The sequence below is a fragment of the Chiloscyllium plagiosum genome, unplaced genomic scaffold, assembly GCF_037043375.1.
Source record: "Chiloscyllium plagiosum isolate Xiang-an unplaced genomic scaffold, Cpla_swu_hap1 HiC_scaffold_8, whole genome shotgun sequence".
Taxonomy (NCBI): Eukaryota; Metazoa; Chordata; class Chondrichthyes; order Orectolobiformes; family Hemiscylliidae; genus Chiloscyllium; species Chiloscyllium plagiosum.
In genome coordinates, this window is record NW_028270146.1 from 39,872,047 (window position 1) to 39,884,908 (window position 12,862).

The 12,862-nt window shown below is 45.0% G+C and overlaps 1 long non-coding RNA gene across 3 annotated transcripts in view; it reads right to left on the reverse strand.

Annotated features, from left to right (window-relative positions):
- Positions 1-12,862, reverse strand: part of LOC122553488 (uncharacterized) — a 114,126-nt gene that overhangs the window by 98,972 nt on the left and 2,292 nt on the right. The gene's annotated exons all lie outside the window — the stretch shown is intronic.

Genomic DNA, 12,862 nt, shown 5'->3' on the forward strand with positions numbered 1-12,862 from the left:
GGGGAATTCAGTGCAAGAGTCAGGATGTCATGTTGCAGCTTTATAAGACTTTGCTTAGGCCACACTTAAGAGTATTGCATTCAATTTTGGTGACCACATTACGGGCACAATGTGGAGGCTTTGGAGAGGGCACAGAAGAGGTTTACCAGAATGCTGCTTGGATTAGAGGATATGATCTAGAAGAAGGGGCTTTAAAAACTAGGGCTATTTTCTCTTGAGCAGTGAATGCTGAGGGGAGACTTAATAGATAAAATTGAGATGTATAGATAGGGCTGACGGTCAGAATCTTTCTCCCAGAGTTGAAATGTCTAATACTAATGCATTTAACTTGAGAGGGGAAAGTTCAAAGGAGATGTGAAGAACAAATTTTTTTGCACAGAGTAGGAGGAGGCTGGAAAATGCTGCTAGGGATGGTGGTGGAGGCAGATATGATAGGGGCATTTAAGGGACTTTTAGATAAGCACATGAATGTACAAGGATTGGAGGGATATGGACCAAGGGCAGGCAGAAGGGATTTGTTTAATTTAGCCTCATATTCGACATAACATTGTGGGCTGAAGGGCCTGTTCCTGTGCTGTACAGTTCTATGTTCTGTCCTCCCACTCTTATGATGTACACCTTGACTGATAAAGGCAAGCTTCCAGCATGCCTTCTTACATTCCCCATTAAGCTGTCCTGTCACCTTCAGGATCTATGGACAAGCGCCAAGATCCTTCTATTCTTCTGAGCTTCCTAATGTCATGCCATTTCATTGAATACTCCCTTGTCTTGTTAGTTCTTCCAAAATATATGACCTCACAATTATCAGGATTACATTCCAACTGTCAGTGGTCTTCTAGTCTGTTTATATCCTTCTGTAACCTTCCTCCCATCAACGACCTGGCCAATCTTTATGTCATGTGCAACTTATCATGCCTCACCACATTTTCATCTACATCATTTATGAAATTCACAAACAAAGGGCCAAACACTGATCCTTGTAGTATCCCATTGCACACTGGTCTCCAATCACATACACAGTCTTCCACCACCACCCTCTGTCTCCTGTCAACGCCTCATCTTCACCATGGAAAGCTCATAGTCCCACAACCCCGCACCGCCCGTTTCTACCTCCTGCCCAAAATCCACAAACCTGACTGCCCCGGACGACCCATCGTCTCAGCCTGCTCCTGCCCAACCGAACTCATCTCGGCATACCTCGACACGGTCCTGTCCCCATTAGTCCAAGAACTCCCCACCTACGTTCGTGACACCACCCACGCCCTCCACCTCCTCCAGGATTTCCGCTTCCCCGGTCCCCAACGCCTCATCTTCACCATGGACATCCAGTCCCTGTACACCTCCATCCCCCATCACGAAGGACTCAAAGCACTCCGCTTCTTCCTTTCCCGCCGTACCACCCAGTACCCTTCCACCGACACCCTCCTTCGACTGACCGAACTGGTCCTCACCCTGAACAACTTTTCTTTCCAATCCTCCCACTTTCTCCAAACAAAAGGAGTAGCCATGGGAACCCGCATGGGCCCCAGCTATGCCTGCCTCTTCGTAGGGTATGTGGAACAATCCATCTTCCGCAACTACACTGGCCCCACCCCCCATCTTTTCCTTCGCTACATTGATGACTATATCGGCACTACCTCGTGCTCTCACGAGGAGGTTGAACAGTTCATCCACTACACTAACACCTTCCACCCCGACCTCAAATTCACCTGGACAGTCTCGGACTCCTCCCTCCCCTTCCTATCTGTTTCTATCTCAGGCGACCGAATCAACACGGACATCTACTACAAACCAACCGACTCCCACAGCTACCTGGACTACACCTCCTCCCATCCTGCCCCCTGTAAAAACGCCATCCCATTCTCCCAATTCCTTCGTCTCCGCCGCATCTGCTCCCAGGAGGACCAGTTCAAAATACGTACAACACAGATGGCCTCCTTCTTCAAGGACCGCAATTTCCCCCCCGACGTGGTCGACGGTGCCCTCCACCGCATCTCCTCCACTTCCCGCTCCTCCGCCCTTGAGCCCCGCCCCTCCAACCGCCACCAGGACAGAACCCCACTGGTCCTCACCTACCACCCCACCAATCTCCATGTACAGCGCATCATCCGCCGTCACTTCCGCCACCTCCAAACAGACCCCAGCACCAAGGATATATTTCCCTCCCCTCCCCTATCAGCTTTCCGCAGAGACCACTCCCTCCGCGACTCCCTTGTCAGATCCACACCCCCCACCGACCCAACCTCCACTCCCGGCACCTTCCCTTGCAACCGCAGGAGGTGCAACACTTGCCCCCACACCTCCCCCCTCACTTCTCTCCAAGGCCCCAAAGGAAACTTCCATATCCGCCACAGATTCACCTGCACCTCCACCCACATCATCTACTGCATCCGCTGCAGCCGGTGTGGCCTCCTCTATATTGGGGAGACAGGCCGCCTACTTGCGGAGCGATTCAGAGAGCACCTCTGGGCCACCCGGACGAACCAACCCAACCACCCTGTAGCACAGCATTTCAACTCCCCCTCCCACTCCACCGAGGATATGCAGGTCATTGGACTCATCCACCGCCAAACCACAACAACGCGACGGTCGGAGGAGGAACGTCTTATCTTCCGACTGGGAACCCTCCAACCACAGGGGATGAACTTGGACTTCACCAGTTTCTTCATCCCCCCTCCCCCCACCTTGTCTCAGCCGAATCCCTCCAGCCCGGCACCGCCTTCCTGACCTGCAGTCTTCTTCTTGACCTCTCCGCCTCCATCCTACTCCGACCTATCACCCTCACCTTGACCTCTTTCCACCTATCACATTTCCAACGCCCCTCCTCCAAGTCCCTCCTCCCTACCTTTTATCTTCTCCTGCTGAACACTCTCTGCTCATTCCTGAAGAAGGGCCTGTGCCCGAAACGTCGAATCTCCTGTTCCCTGGATGCTGCCTGACCTGCTGTGCTGTTCCAGCAATAAAGTTTCAACTCCTGCCAATTAGCCAACTTTGGATCCAACTTGTCAAGTTACCTTGGATCACATGACCTTTGTACCTTCCTTATCAGTTTCCGAGATGGGATCTCTTCAAAGGCCTTGCTGAATTCCACATAAACCACATCAACTGCCCCACATGCATCTACACACTTTGGTCACCTCCTCAAACAAATTCAACGAGATAACATCACTTTTCATAACAAACTGCATCCTCTCCATTGCATTCATATATGTCCTATAATGTGGATTCCAGACTGCATATTATACTCTAACTGTAACCTAACCAATGTTTTGTGTAGTACCTACATAATCTCCCTGCTCTTAAACTCTATGCCTCACTTAATAAAGACAAGAATCCCATATGCCTTCTTAACTACTTTATCTAAGTGTCCTGCTATCTTCAGGAATCAATGGATATACACATCAAGATCCCTTTGATCGTTGGTGCTTATCAGGCTTCTATCATTTATCATTTATTCCCTTGCCCTATCTTTGCTGCCTAAGCATATCACCTAATTGAAATGCTTTTTCACTCAGTATGGTACATCTGGAATCCACTGCTTTATTGGGTGAAAAAGGTAGATGTCCTCCATGCATTTAAAAATGTAATTGAATATGCACTTGAAATGATGTAATTTACAGGTCTGCAGACCAAGAGCGAGAAAGTGGACTAAGACCGTGTAGTATTTTTCAAGTGGCACAGTGGCCAAAAGGACGCCTGCTGTACCGCAAGATTTCCATGTTTTGGAGAGATGTCATAGAAGGAACAAAAGTTCTGTTTTGTTTTTACATTCTTACTTTTATATTAGAGTCATAGCACCGTAGAGTTAAACAGCATGGAATCATACCCTTCGGTTCAATCACTCCATGCTGACCATAATCCCAAACTAAACATGTCCCACCTGCTCTTGACTCATATCCCTCCAAACATTTCTTATTCATGTACTTATCCAAATGTCTTTTAAGCATTGTAACTAAACCCATATTCAACACTTCCTCTGGAAGTTCATTCCACACATTAACCACTCTGTGTAAAAAAGTCCTTTATGTCTTTTTTAAATATTTCTCCTCGCACCTTAAAAAATATGCCCCCTTATCATGAAAGCTCCCACCCAATGGAAAAGACACTTGCCATTCACTTTATCTACATACCTCATGATTTTATAAACTTATATAAGGAGACTGACCAATGTCCTGTATAACCTCAGCTCCTATACGCAAAGGTCTGAACAATGAAAGCAAGCGTGCTAAACACTTTCTTAACTACCGTTTGTACATGTGACACAAACTTCAAAGAATTATAAACCTGAATTAGTCCTGCTCGTTTGTTTAATCAAAATGCAATACCTTGTATTTATCCAAATTATCTCCATCTGCTACTCTTCAGCCCACTGACCCAATTGTATCCTCTGTAATTGTCTCATTACTGGCAGTTACACTGATCATCCTGGAAATTGCTGGGGCTATATTTACATTTTTCTGAACAAGGATGTAATGCTTGCAATTTTCAATTCCTCCACCACCAACTCCAGAATCCAGGGAAGATCCAAAGATTATGGCAAGTACCTCTTACAATTTCCACTCTTACTTCTTTCAATATCTTTTGAGGCATTTCATCCAGTGCCAATACTTTGTCAACTTTAAGTACTGACAGTTTATCCCATTCCTCCTCATCAATTTAAATGTAGACCCAAGAAAAGTAGGGCTCTTGTGGTGTAGTGATTGTGTCCCTATCCCTGAGCTAGGAGGCCTGAATTCAAGTCCCAACTTCTCCAGAGGTGTATAATAATATCACTGAACAGTTTGAATAGAAAAATAGGTTAAGAAAAGTTTAGACCCAAGGGAAGTTGTGTTCTTGTGGTTTAGTGGTAGAGTCCCTACCTCTGAGCTAGGAGGCCTGTGTTCAGGTCCCACCTGCTGCAGAGATATGTTATAACATATTGAGTAAAATAAATGTAACATAATGATTGTGTGAGACACAGCAAGGACGTGACGTGGCTGTATATGCCTCTGTTTGAGTGTTACACTCACCATAGCACTACCAGGGACTTCCTGTAGAGGTGCAGTTTAAAAACCAGTTTAGTTTTTTAATTCTTTCATAGAATGGGGGCATCACAAGCAAGACCAGCATTTGTTGCCCATCCGCAACTGCCCCTGAACTGAGTGGCTTGCCAGACCATTTCAGAGGGTAGTTAACAATCTTGTTGTAGGCTGATCAAGGAAGAGCAAAAGATTTTCCTCCTTAAAGGGTACTGGGGAACGAGATTGTGCTTTTTGTACAATGATCGATGATAATTGTCATGAGATAGAAACTAGATTAAAATTCTAGATTTATTAATTGTTTGTCAATTCCTTGAGAAACCAGATGAGTTCTGAGTTATTTATTGTCACAGATATCTAGAAAGCCATAGTATGAGATTATATGATAATAGGTCAACATTACTTTGTGTGGAGTCGCAGAAAATAGGGGAGATACTAAATGAGTATTTTGCATCAATGTTTACTGTGGAAAAGGATATGGAAGATGTAGACTGTAGGGAAATAGATGGTGACATCTTGCAAAATGTCCATATTACAGAGGAGGAAGTGCTGGATGTCTTGAAACGGGTAAAGGTGGATAAATCCCCAGGACCTGATCAGGTGTACCCGAGAACTCTGTGGGAAGCTAGGGAAGTATTGCTGGGTCTGTTGCTGAGATATTTGTATCATCGATCGTCACAGGTGAGGTGCCGGAAGACTGGAGGTTGGCTAACGTGGTGCCACCGTTTAAGAAGGGTGGTAAGGACAAGCCAGGGAACGATAGACCGGTGAGCCTGACGTCGGTGGTGGGCAAGTTGTTGGAGGGAATCCTGAGGGACAGGATGTACATGTATTTGGAAAGGCAAGGCCTGATTAGGGATAGTCGACATGGCTTTGTTCATGGGAAATCATGTCTCACAAACTTGATTGAGTTTTTTGAAGAAGTAATAAAGAGGTTTGATGAGGGCAGAGCGGTAGGTGTGATCTATATGGATTTCAGTAAGGCGTTCAACAAGGTTCCCCATGGGAAACTGATTAGCAAGGTTAGATCTCACCAAATACAGGGAGAACTAGCCATTTAGATACAGAACTGGCTCAAAGGTAGAAGACAGAGGGTGGTGGTGGAGGGTTGTTTTTCAGACTGGATGCCTGTTTGGATGTACAGCATGGAAACAGACCCTTCGGTCCAACCCGTCCACAACGAGTGCCACAACGATCGGTGCTGGGTCCTCTACTTTTAGGTCATTTACATAAATTATTTGGATGCAAGCATAAGAGGTACAGTTAGTAAGTTTGCAGATGACACCAAAATTGGAGGTGTAGTGGACAGTGAAGAGGGTTACCTCAGATTACAACATGATCTTGACCAGATGAGCCAATGGGCTGAGAAGTGGCAGATGGAGTTTAATTCAGATAAATGCGAGGTGCTGCATTTTGGGAAAGCAAATCTTAGCAGGACTTATTCACTTAATGGTAAGGTCCTAGGGAGTGTTGCTGAACAAAGAGACCTTGGAGTCCAGGTTCATAGCTCCCTGAAAGTGAGTCGCAGGTAGATAGGATAGTGAAGAAAGCGTTTGGTAAGCTTTCCTTTATTGGTCAGAGTATTGAGTACAGGAGTTGGGAGGTCATGTTGCGGCTGTACAGGACATTGGTTAGGCCACTGTTGGAATATTGTGTGCAATTCTGGTCTCCTTCTTATCAGAAAGATGTTGTGAAACTTGAAAGGGTTCAGAAAAGATTTACAAGGATGTTGCCAGGGTTGGAGGATTTGAGCTATAGGGAGAGGCTGAACAGGCTGGGGCTGTTTTCCATGGATCGTCCGAGGCGGAGGGGTGACCTTATCGAGGTTTACAAAATTATGAGGGGCATGGATGGGGTAAATAGGCAAAGTCTTTTCCCTGGGGTCAGGGAGTCCAGAACTAGAGGGCATAGGTTTAGGGTGAGAGGGGAAAGATATAAAAGAGACCAACGGGGCAACTTTTTCACAGAGGGTGGTACGTGTATGGAATGAGCTGCCGGAGGAAGTGGTGGAGGCTGGTACAATTGCAACATTTAAGAGGCATTTGGATGAGTATATGAATAGGAAGGGTTTGGAGGGATATGGGCCTGGTACTGGCAGGTGGGACTAGATTGGGTTGGGATATCTCGCCGGCATGGACGGGTTGGACCGAAGGGTCTGTTTCCATGCTGTACATCACTATGACTCTACTGAATATAGCTTTCAATTCCATATTTTATTGACTGAATTTATATTCTACCACTGTTGGAGTCATACAGCATGAAAACAAGCCCTTTGGCCAACTCACCCATGCCAACCAGGCTCCCAACTGAAGTAGTCCCATTTGCTTGTGGTTGGTCCATATCCTTCTGAACCTTTCCCATCCATGTATCTGTCCAAATGTCTTTTAAATGTTGTAATTGTACTCACCTGTACTATGTCCTCTGGCAGCTTGTTTCATATACACACTATCCACTGTATGAAAATGTTGCCCCTCAGGTCCCTTTTAAATCTTTCCCCTCTCACATTAGACTTATGTTCCTAGTTTTGGATTTCTTTACCCTTGGAGAAAAGACCTTGGATATCCACCTTATTTATGGCATTCATGATTTTATAAACGTCTCTAACGTTACCCTTTAGCCTCCTACACTCCAGGAAAGAAAAGTCCCATGGAGAAAGTGAGGACTGCAGATGCTGGAGATCAGAGTCAAGAGTGTGGTGCTGGAAAAGCACAGCTGGTCAGGCAACATCCGAGGAGCAGGAGAATCAACGTTTTGGGCATTAGCCCTGAGGAAATAATAAGCCCTAACGAAAAGCTTGTGCCTGAAACGTCGATTCTCCTGCTCCTCGGATGCTGCCTGACCGGCTGTGTTTTTCCAGCACCACACTCTCAACGAAAAAAGTCCCAGCCTCAACCATATAACTCAAACCTTCTAGTCTTGGTAAATCTTTTTTGAACTATTTCCAGTTTAATAACATCCTTCCTATAGCAAGGTGACCAGAATTGAATGCAGTACTCCAGAAGTGGCTTTACCAATATCTTATATGGTCATAACATAACACCCCAACTATTATACTCATTGCTTTGACTGAAGAAGAGAAGCAGTCTGACCACCTTCTTCACCACTTTGTCTACCTGTGACCCAACTTTCAAGGAACTATGCACCTGCACCACTAGATCTCTCTGTTCAACAATGCTCCCCCGGGCCCTATCATTAACTCTGTAAATCCTACTCTGGTTTGCCTTACCAAAATGCAACACATTGCATTTATCTGAATTAAACTCCATCTGCCATTCCTCAGCCCACTGACCCAGTTGATCAAGATCCCATTGCATCATTACATAATATTCTTCCCTGTCCACTATATCACCAATTTTGCAGTGTCACCCGCAAACTTACAAACCATGCTTCCTTTATTCTCATCCAAATTGTTTATCTAAATGACAAACAACAGTGGATTCAGTGCCGATTTTTGTGGCACACTGCTGGTCACAGGCCTCCAGTCTGAACAACAACCCACTACCGTCGCCCTCTGTCACCTATCATCAAGCCAATGTTCTATCCAATTGGCTAGCTCTCCCTGAATCCCAAGTGATCTAACCTAAACTGTCTACCACGTAAAACCCCGAGAAAGGCCTTTCTAAAGATCATGTGCACAATGTCTACCACTCTGCTTTCATCTATCTTCTTAGTCACATCTTCAAAAGTCTCAAACAAATTTGTGAGGCACAATTTCCCATGCACAAAGCCATGTTGTCTATCCCTAAACAGTCCTTGCCTTGGTAGGTCCTGTGTCTCAGAATTCCCTCCAACACCTTGCCTACCACTGGCTTTGGGCTCACTAGTCTGCAGTTCCCAGGCTTTTCCTTGCAGCCTATCTTAAATAATGACACAACACTCTCCAGTCTTCTGGCACCTCGCATGTGGCTATAAATGATACAAATATCTCTGCTTAGGTCCATGCAATTTCTTCCCTAGCTTCTCAGTGTTCTGGGATACACCTGATCAGGTCCCTGGGATTTGTCTACCTTTATGCATTTTAACACCTCTAGCACCTTCTCTTCTGTCATGTGGACTCTTTTCAAGACATCACTATTTATTTCACCAAGTTCCCTAGCTCCCATGTCTTTCTCCATGGCAAATACTGGTGAGAAATATTTGTTTTGGACCTCACCCATCTCCTGTGATGCCACACATAGACAGTGTCATTGATCTTTAAGGGGCCCAATTCCTCCATGGTTACTCTTCTGTCCTTAACATGCTTGGAGAATCCCTTATATTTCTTAAGAGATTTGCTCGATCCCAGCTGCCCATACCTGACAATATGCCTGCTTTTTCTTGACCAGGCCCTAACTACCTCTAGTTATCCAGTGTTTTCTACTCCTGCCAGCCTTGCCCTTTATACTAAAAGGAATATGTTGTCTGTGAACTTTCATTATCTCGCTTTTGAAAGCCTCCCACTTGCCAGACATCCCTTTACCCATGAACGCTCTCCCTCATGCAACTTTTGAAAGTTCCTGTCTAATACCATCAAAATTGGCCTTATCCAAATTTAGAACTTTAACTTGTGGACCATGTCTATTCTTTTTTAATAACTATTTTTAATAGTATTATGGTCAGGGGTCCCAAAGTGCTCCCCCACTGACACTTCAGTCACTTGCCCTGCCTTATTTCCCAAGAAGAGGTCACGTTTTGCGCCTTCTATAGTAGGCCCATCTACATATTTATTGAAAACATTTTATTGAACACACTTAAATTCCTGACGATTCAATCCCTTATCACTGACAGTCCCAGTCTATGTTTGGAAAGTTAAAATCTCTGATAATTTCAACCCTATTATTCCTACAGCTATTTGCAATCTCCTTACAAATTTGCTCCTTAATTTCCCGATGACACGGGGTGGGGTTATAGTGCAATCCCAAAGCGATCACCCATTTTAGCGAGTTTTGAGAAGATTTGTAGCTCAGGTTGAGGTTCTGGGTGTAGGTTTGCTCGCTGAGTTGGAAGGTTCATTTCCAGACGTTTCATCACCCTACTAGGCAACATCTTCAATGGGCCTCAGGCGAAGCACTGCTGAAAATTCCTGCTTTCTGTTATATGTTTGGGTTTCTTTGGATTGGTGATGCCCCCTCCTCGCTTGCCTCCCTTTCCATCCTTATGGATCTGTACCCCAGAACATCGAACTGCTAGTCTTGTTCCTCCTTCTGCCATGTTCCTGTAATAGGTCTGATATCCCAGTCCCATGTTTGCACCCGTGCCCATAATTTTTCTGCCTCCCTGTCAGGCCGCTTGTGGCAACACCACTTGCTTTTTCTCAATGAACTTGAAATACTGCTTGTTATTTTGTTATCAAATCCTTCTCCTCTTTAGAATATAGTTATTTTAACCAAAACATACTACCTCTTACACAAAGAGTGTGGTGCTGGAAAAGCACAGCCAGTCAGGCAGCATCCAAGGAGCAGGAGAGTCAAAGTTTTGAGCATAAGCTCTTCATCAGGAATACCACCGCATAGTCATTGATATGAAATTACATCTATAAAACCTGTAACTATAGCAGTCATCAGCCTGACATACGGACTCTGTCCTTGCTGAGCATTTCAAACATGTTCTATACTAAATGCGTACATCTAGTCCATCACACACCCACCTCCCTGTGCAGCTTCATTTAGTCCCTACAATTATTTGGAATGCATATTATTTTTGTATCATCTGAATACTGTACTACAAGCCTCTCCGTTCAAATCATTGAAGTAAACAGCAGAAACTAAACAAATATTTTGCATCAGTGTTTACTGTGAAAAAGCACATGTAAGATATAGAATGTAGGGAAATAGATGGTGACATCCTGAAAAATGTCCATATTACAGAGGAGGACATTCTGGATGTCTTGAAACATATAAAAGTGGATAAATCCCCAGGACGTGATCAGGTGTACCCGAGAATTTTGTGGGAAGCTAGAGAAGTGATTGCTGGGCTTCTTACTGAGATATTTGTCGATAGTCACAGATGAGATGCCGGAAGACTGGAGGTTGGCTAATGTGGTGCCATGTTTAAGGAAGATTGTAAGGACAAGCCAGGGAACTATAGACCAGTGAACCTGATGTTAGTGGTGAGCAAGTTATTGGAGGGGATCCTCAGGGGCAGGATGTACATGTATTTGGAAAGGCAAGGACTGATTAGGGATCGTCAACATGGTTTTATGCATGGGAAATCATGTCTCACAAACTTGATTGAGTTTTTTGAGGAAGTAACAAAGAAGATTGATGAGGGCAGAGCAGTAGATGTGATCTATATGGACTTCAGTAAGGTGTACAACAAGGTTCCCCATGGGAGACTGATTAGCAAGGTTAGATCTCATGGAATACAGGGAGAACTAGCCATTTGGATACAGAACTGGCTCAAAAGTTGAAGACAGAGGGTGGTGGTGGAGGGTTGTTTTTCAGACTGGAGGCCTGTGACCAGTCGAGTGCCACAACGATCGGTGCTGGGTCCTCTATTTTTAGTCATTTACATAAATGATTTGGATGCGAGCATAAGAGGTACAGTTAGTAAGTTTACAGATGACACTGAAAATTGGAGGTGTAGTGGACAGCAAAGAAGGTTACCTCAGATTAAAAATGGATCTTGATCAGATGGGCCAATGGGCTGAGAAGTGGCAGATGGAGATTAATTTAGATAAATGGGAGGTGCTGCATTTTGGGAAAGTAAATCTTAGCAGGACTTATACACTTAATGGTAAGGTCCTAGGGAGTGTTGCTGAACAAAGAGACCTTAGAGTGCAGGTTCATAGCTCCTTGAAAGTGGAGTCACAGGTAGATAGGATAGTGAAGGTGTTTGGTATGCTTTCCTTTATTGGTCAGAGTATTGAGTACGGGAGTTAGGAGGTTACGTTGCGGCTGTACAGGACATTGGTTAGGCCACTGTTGGAATATTGCATACAATTCTGGTCTCCTTCCTATCAGAAAGATGTTGTGAAACTTGAAAGGGTTCAGAAAAGATTTACAAGGATGTTGCCAGGGTTGGAGGATTTGAGCTATAGGGAAAAGTTGAATAGGCTAGGTCTGTTTTCCCTGGAGCATTGGAGGCTGAGGGGTGACCTTATAGAGGTTTATAAAATCATGAGGGGCATGGATAGGATAAATGGACAAAGTCTTTTCCCTGGGGTGAGGGGAGTCCAGAACTAGAGGGCATAGGTTTAGGGTGAGAGGGGAAAGATATAAAAGAGACCTAAGGGGCAACTGTTTCATGCAGAGGGTAGTACATGTTTTTTTTTTTAGATTAGATTACATTACAGTGTAGAAACAGGCCCAACAAGTCCACACCAACCCGCCGAAGCGAAACCCCACCCATACCCCTACATTTACCCCTTACCTAACACTACGGGCAATTTAGCATGGCCAATTCACCTGGCCCTGCACATCTTTTGGACTGTGGGAGGAAACCGGAGCACCCGGAGGAAACCCACGCAGACACGGGGAGAACGTGCAAACTCCACACAGTCAGTCGCCTGAGGCGGGAATTGAACCCGGGTCTCAGGCGCTGTGAGGCAGCAGTGCTAATCACTGTGCCACCGTGCCGCCCACTGTATGGAATGAGCTGCCAGAGGAAGTGGTAGATGCTAGTACAATTCAAAATTTCATAGGCATCTGGATGGGTATATGAATAGAAAGGGTTTGGAGGGATATGGGCCAGGTGCTGGCAGGTGGGACTAGATTGGGTTGAGATATCTGGTCGGCATCGACGAGTTAGAGCAAAGGGCCTGTTTACGTGCTGTACATCTCTATGACTCAATGTCAGAATACAAATCTGGGACATTGTCACCTACTGTGAGAACTGCTTTTAACTACTCTGTCCCAACTATTTTG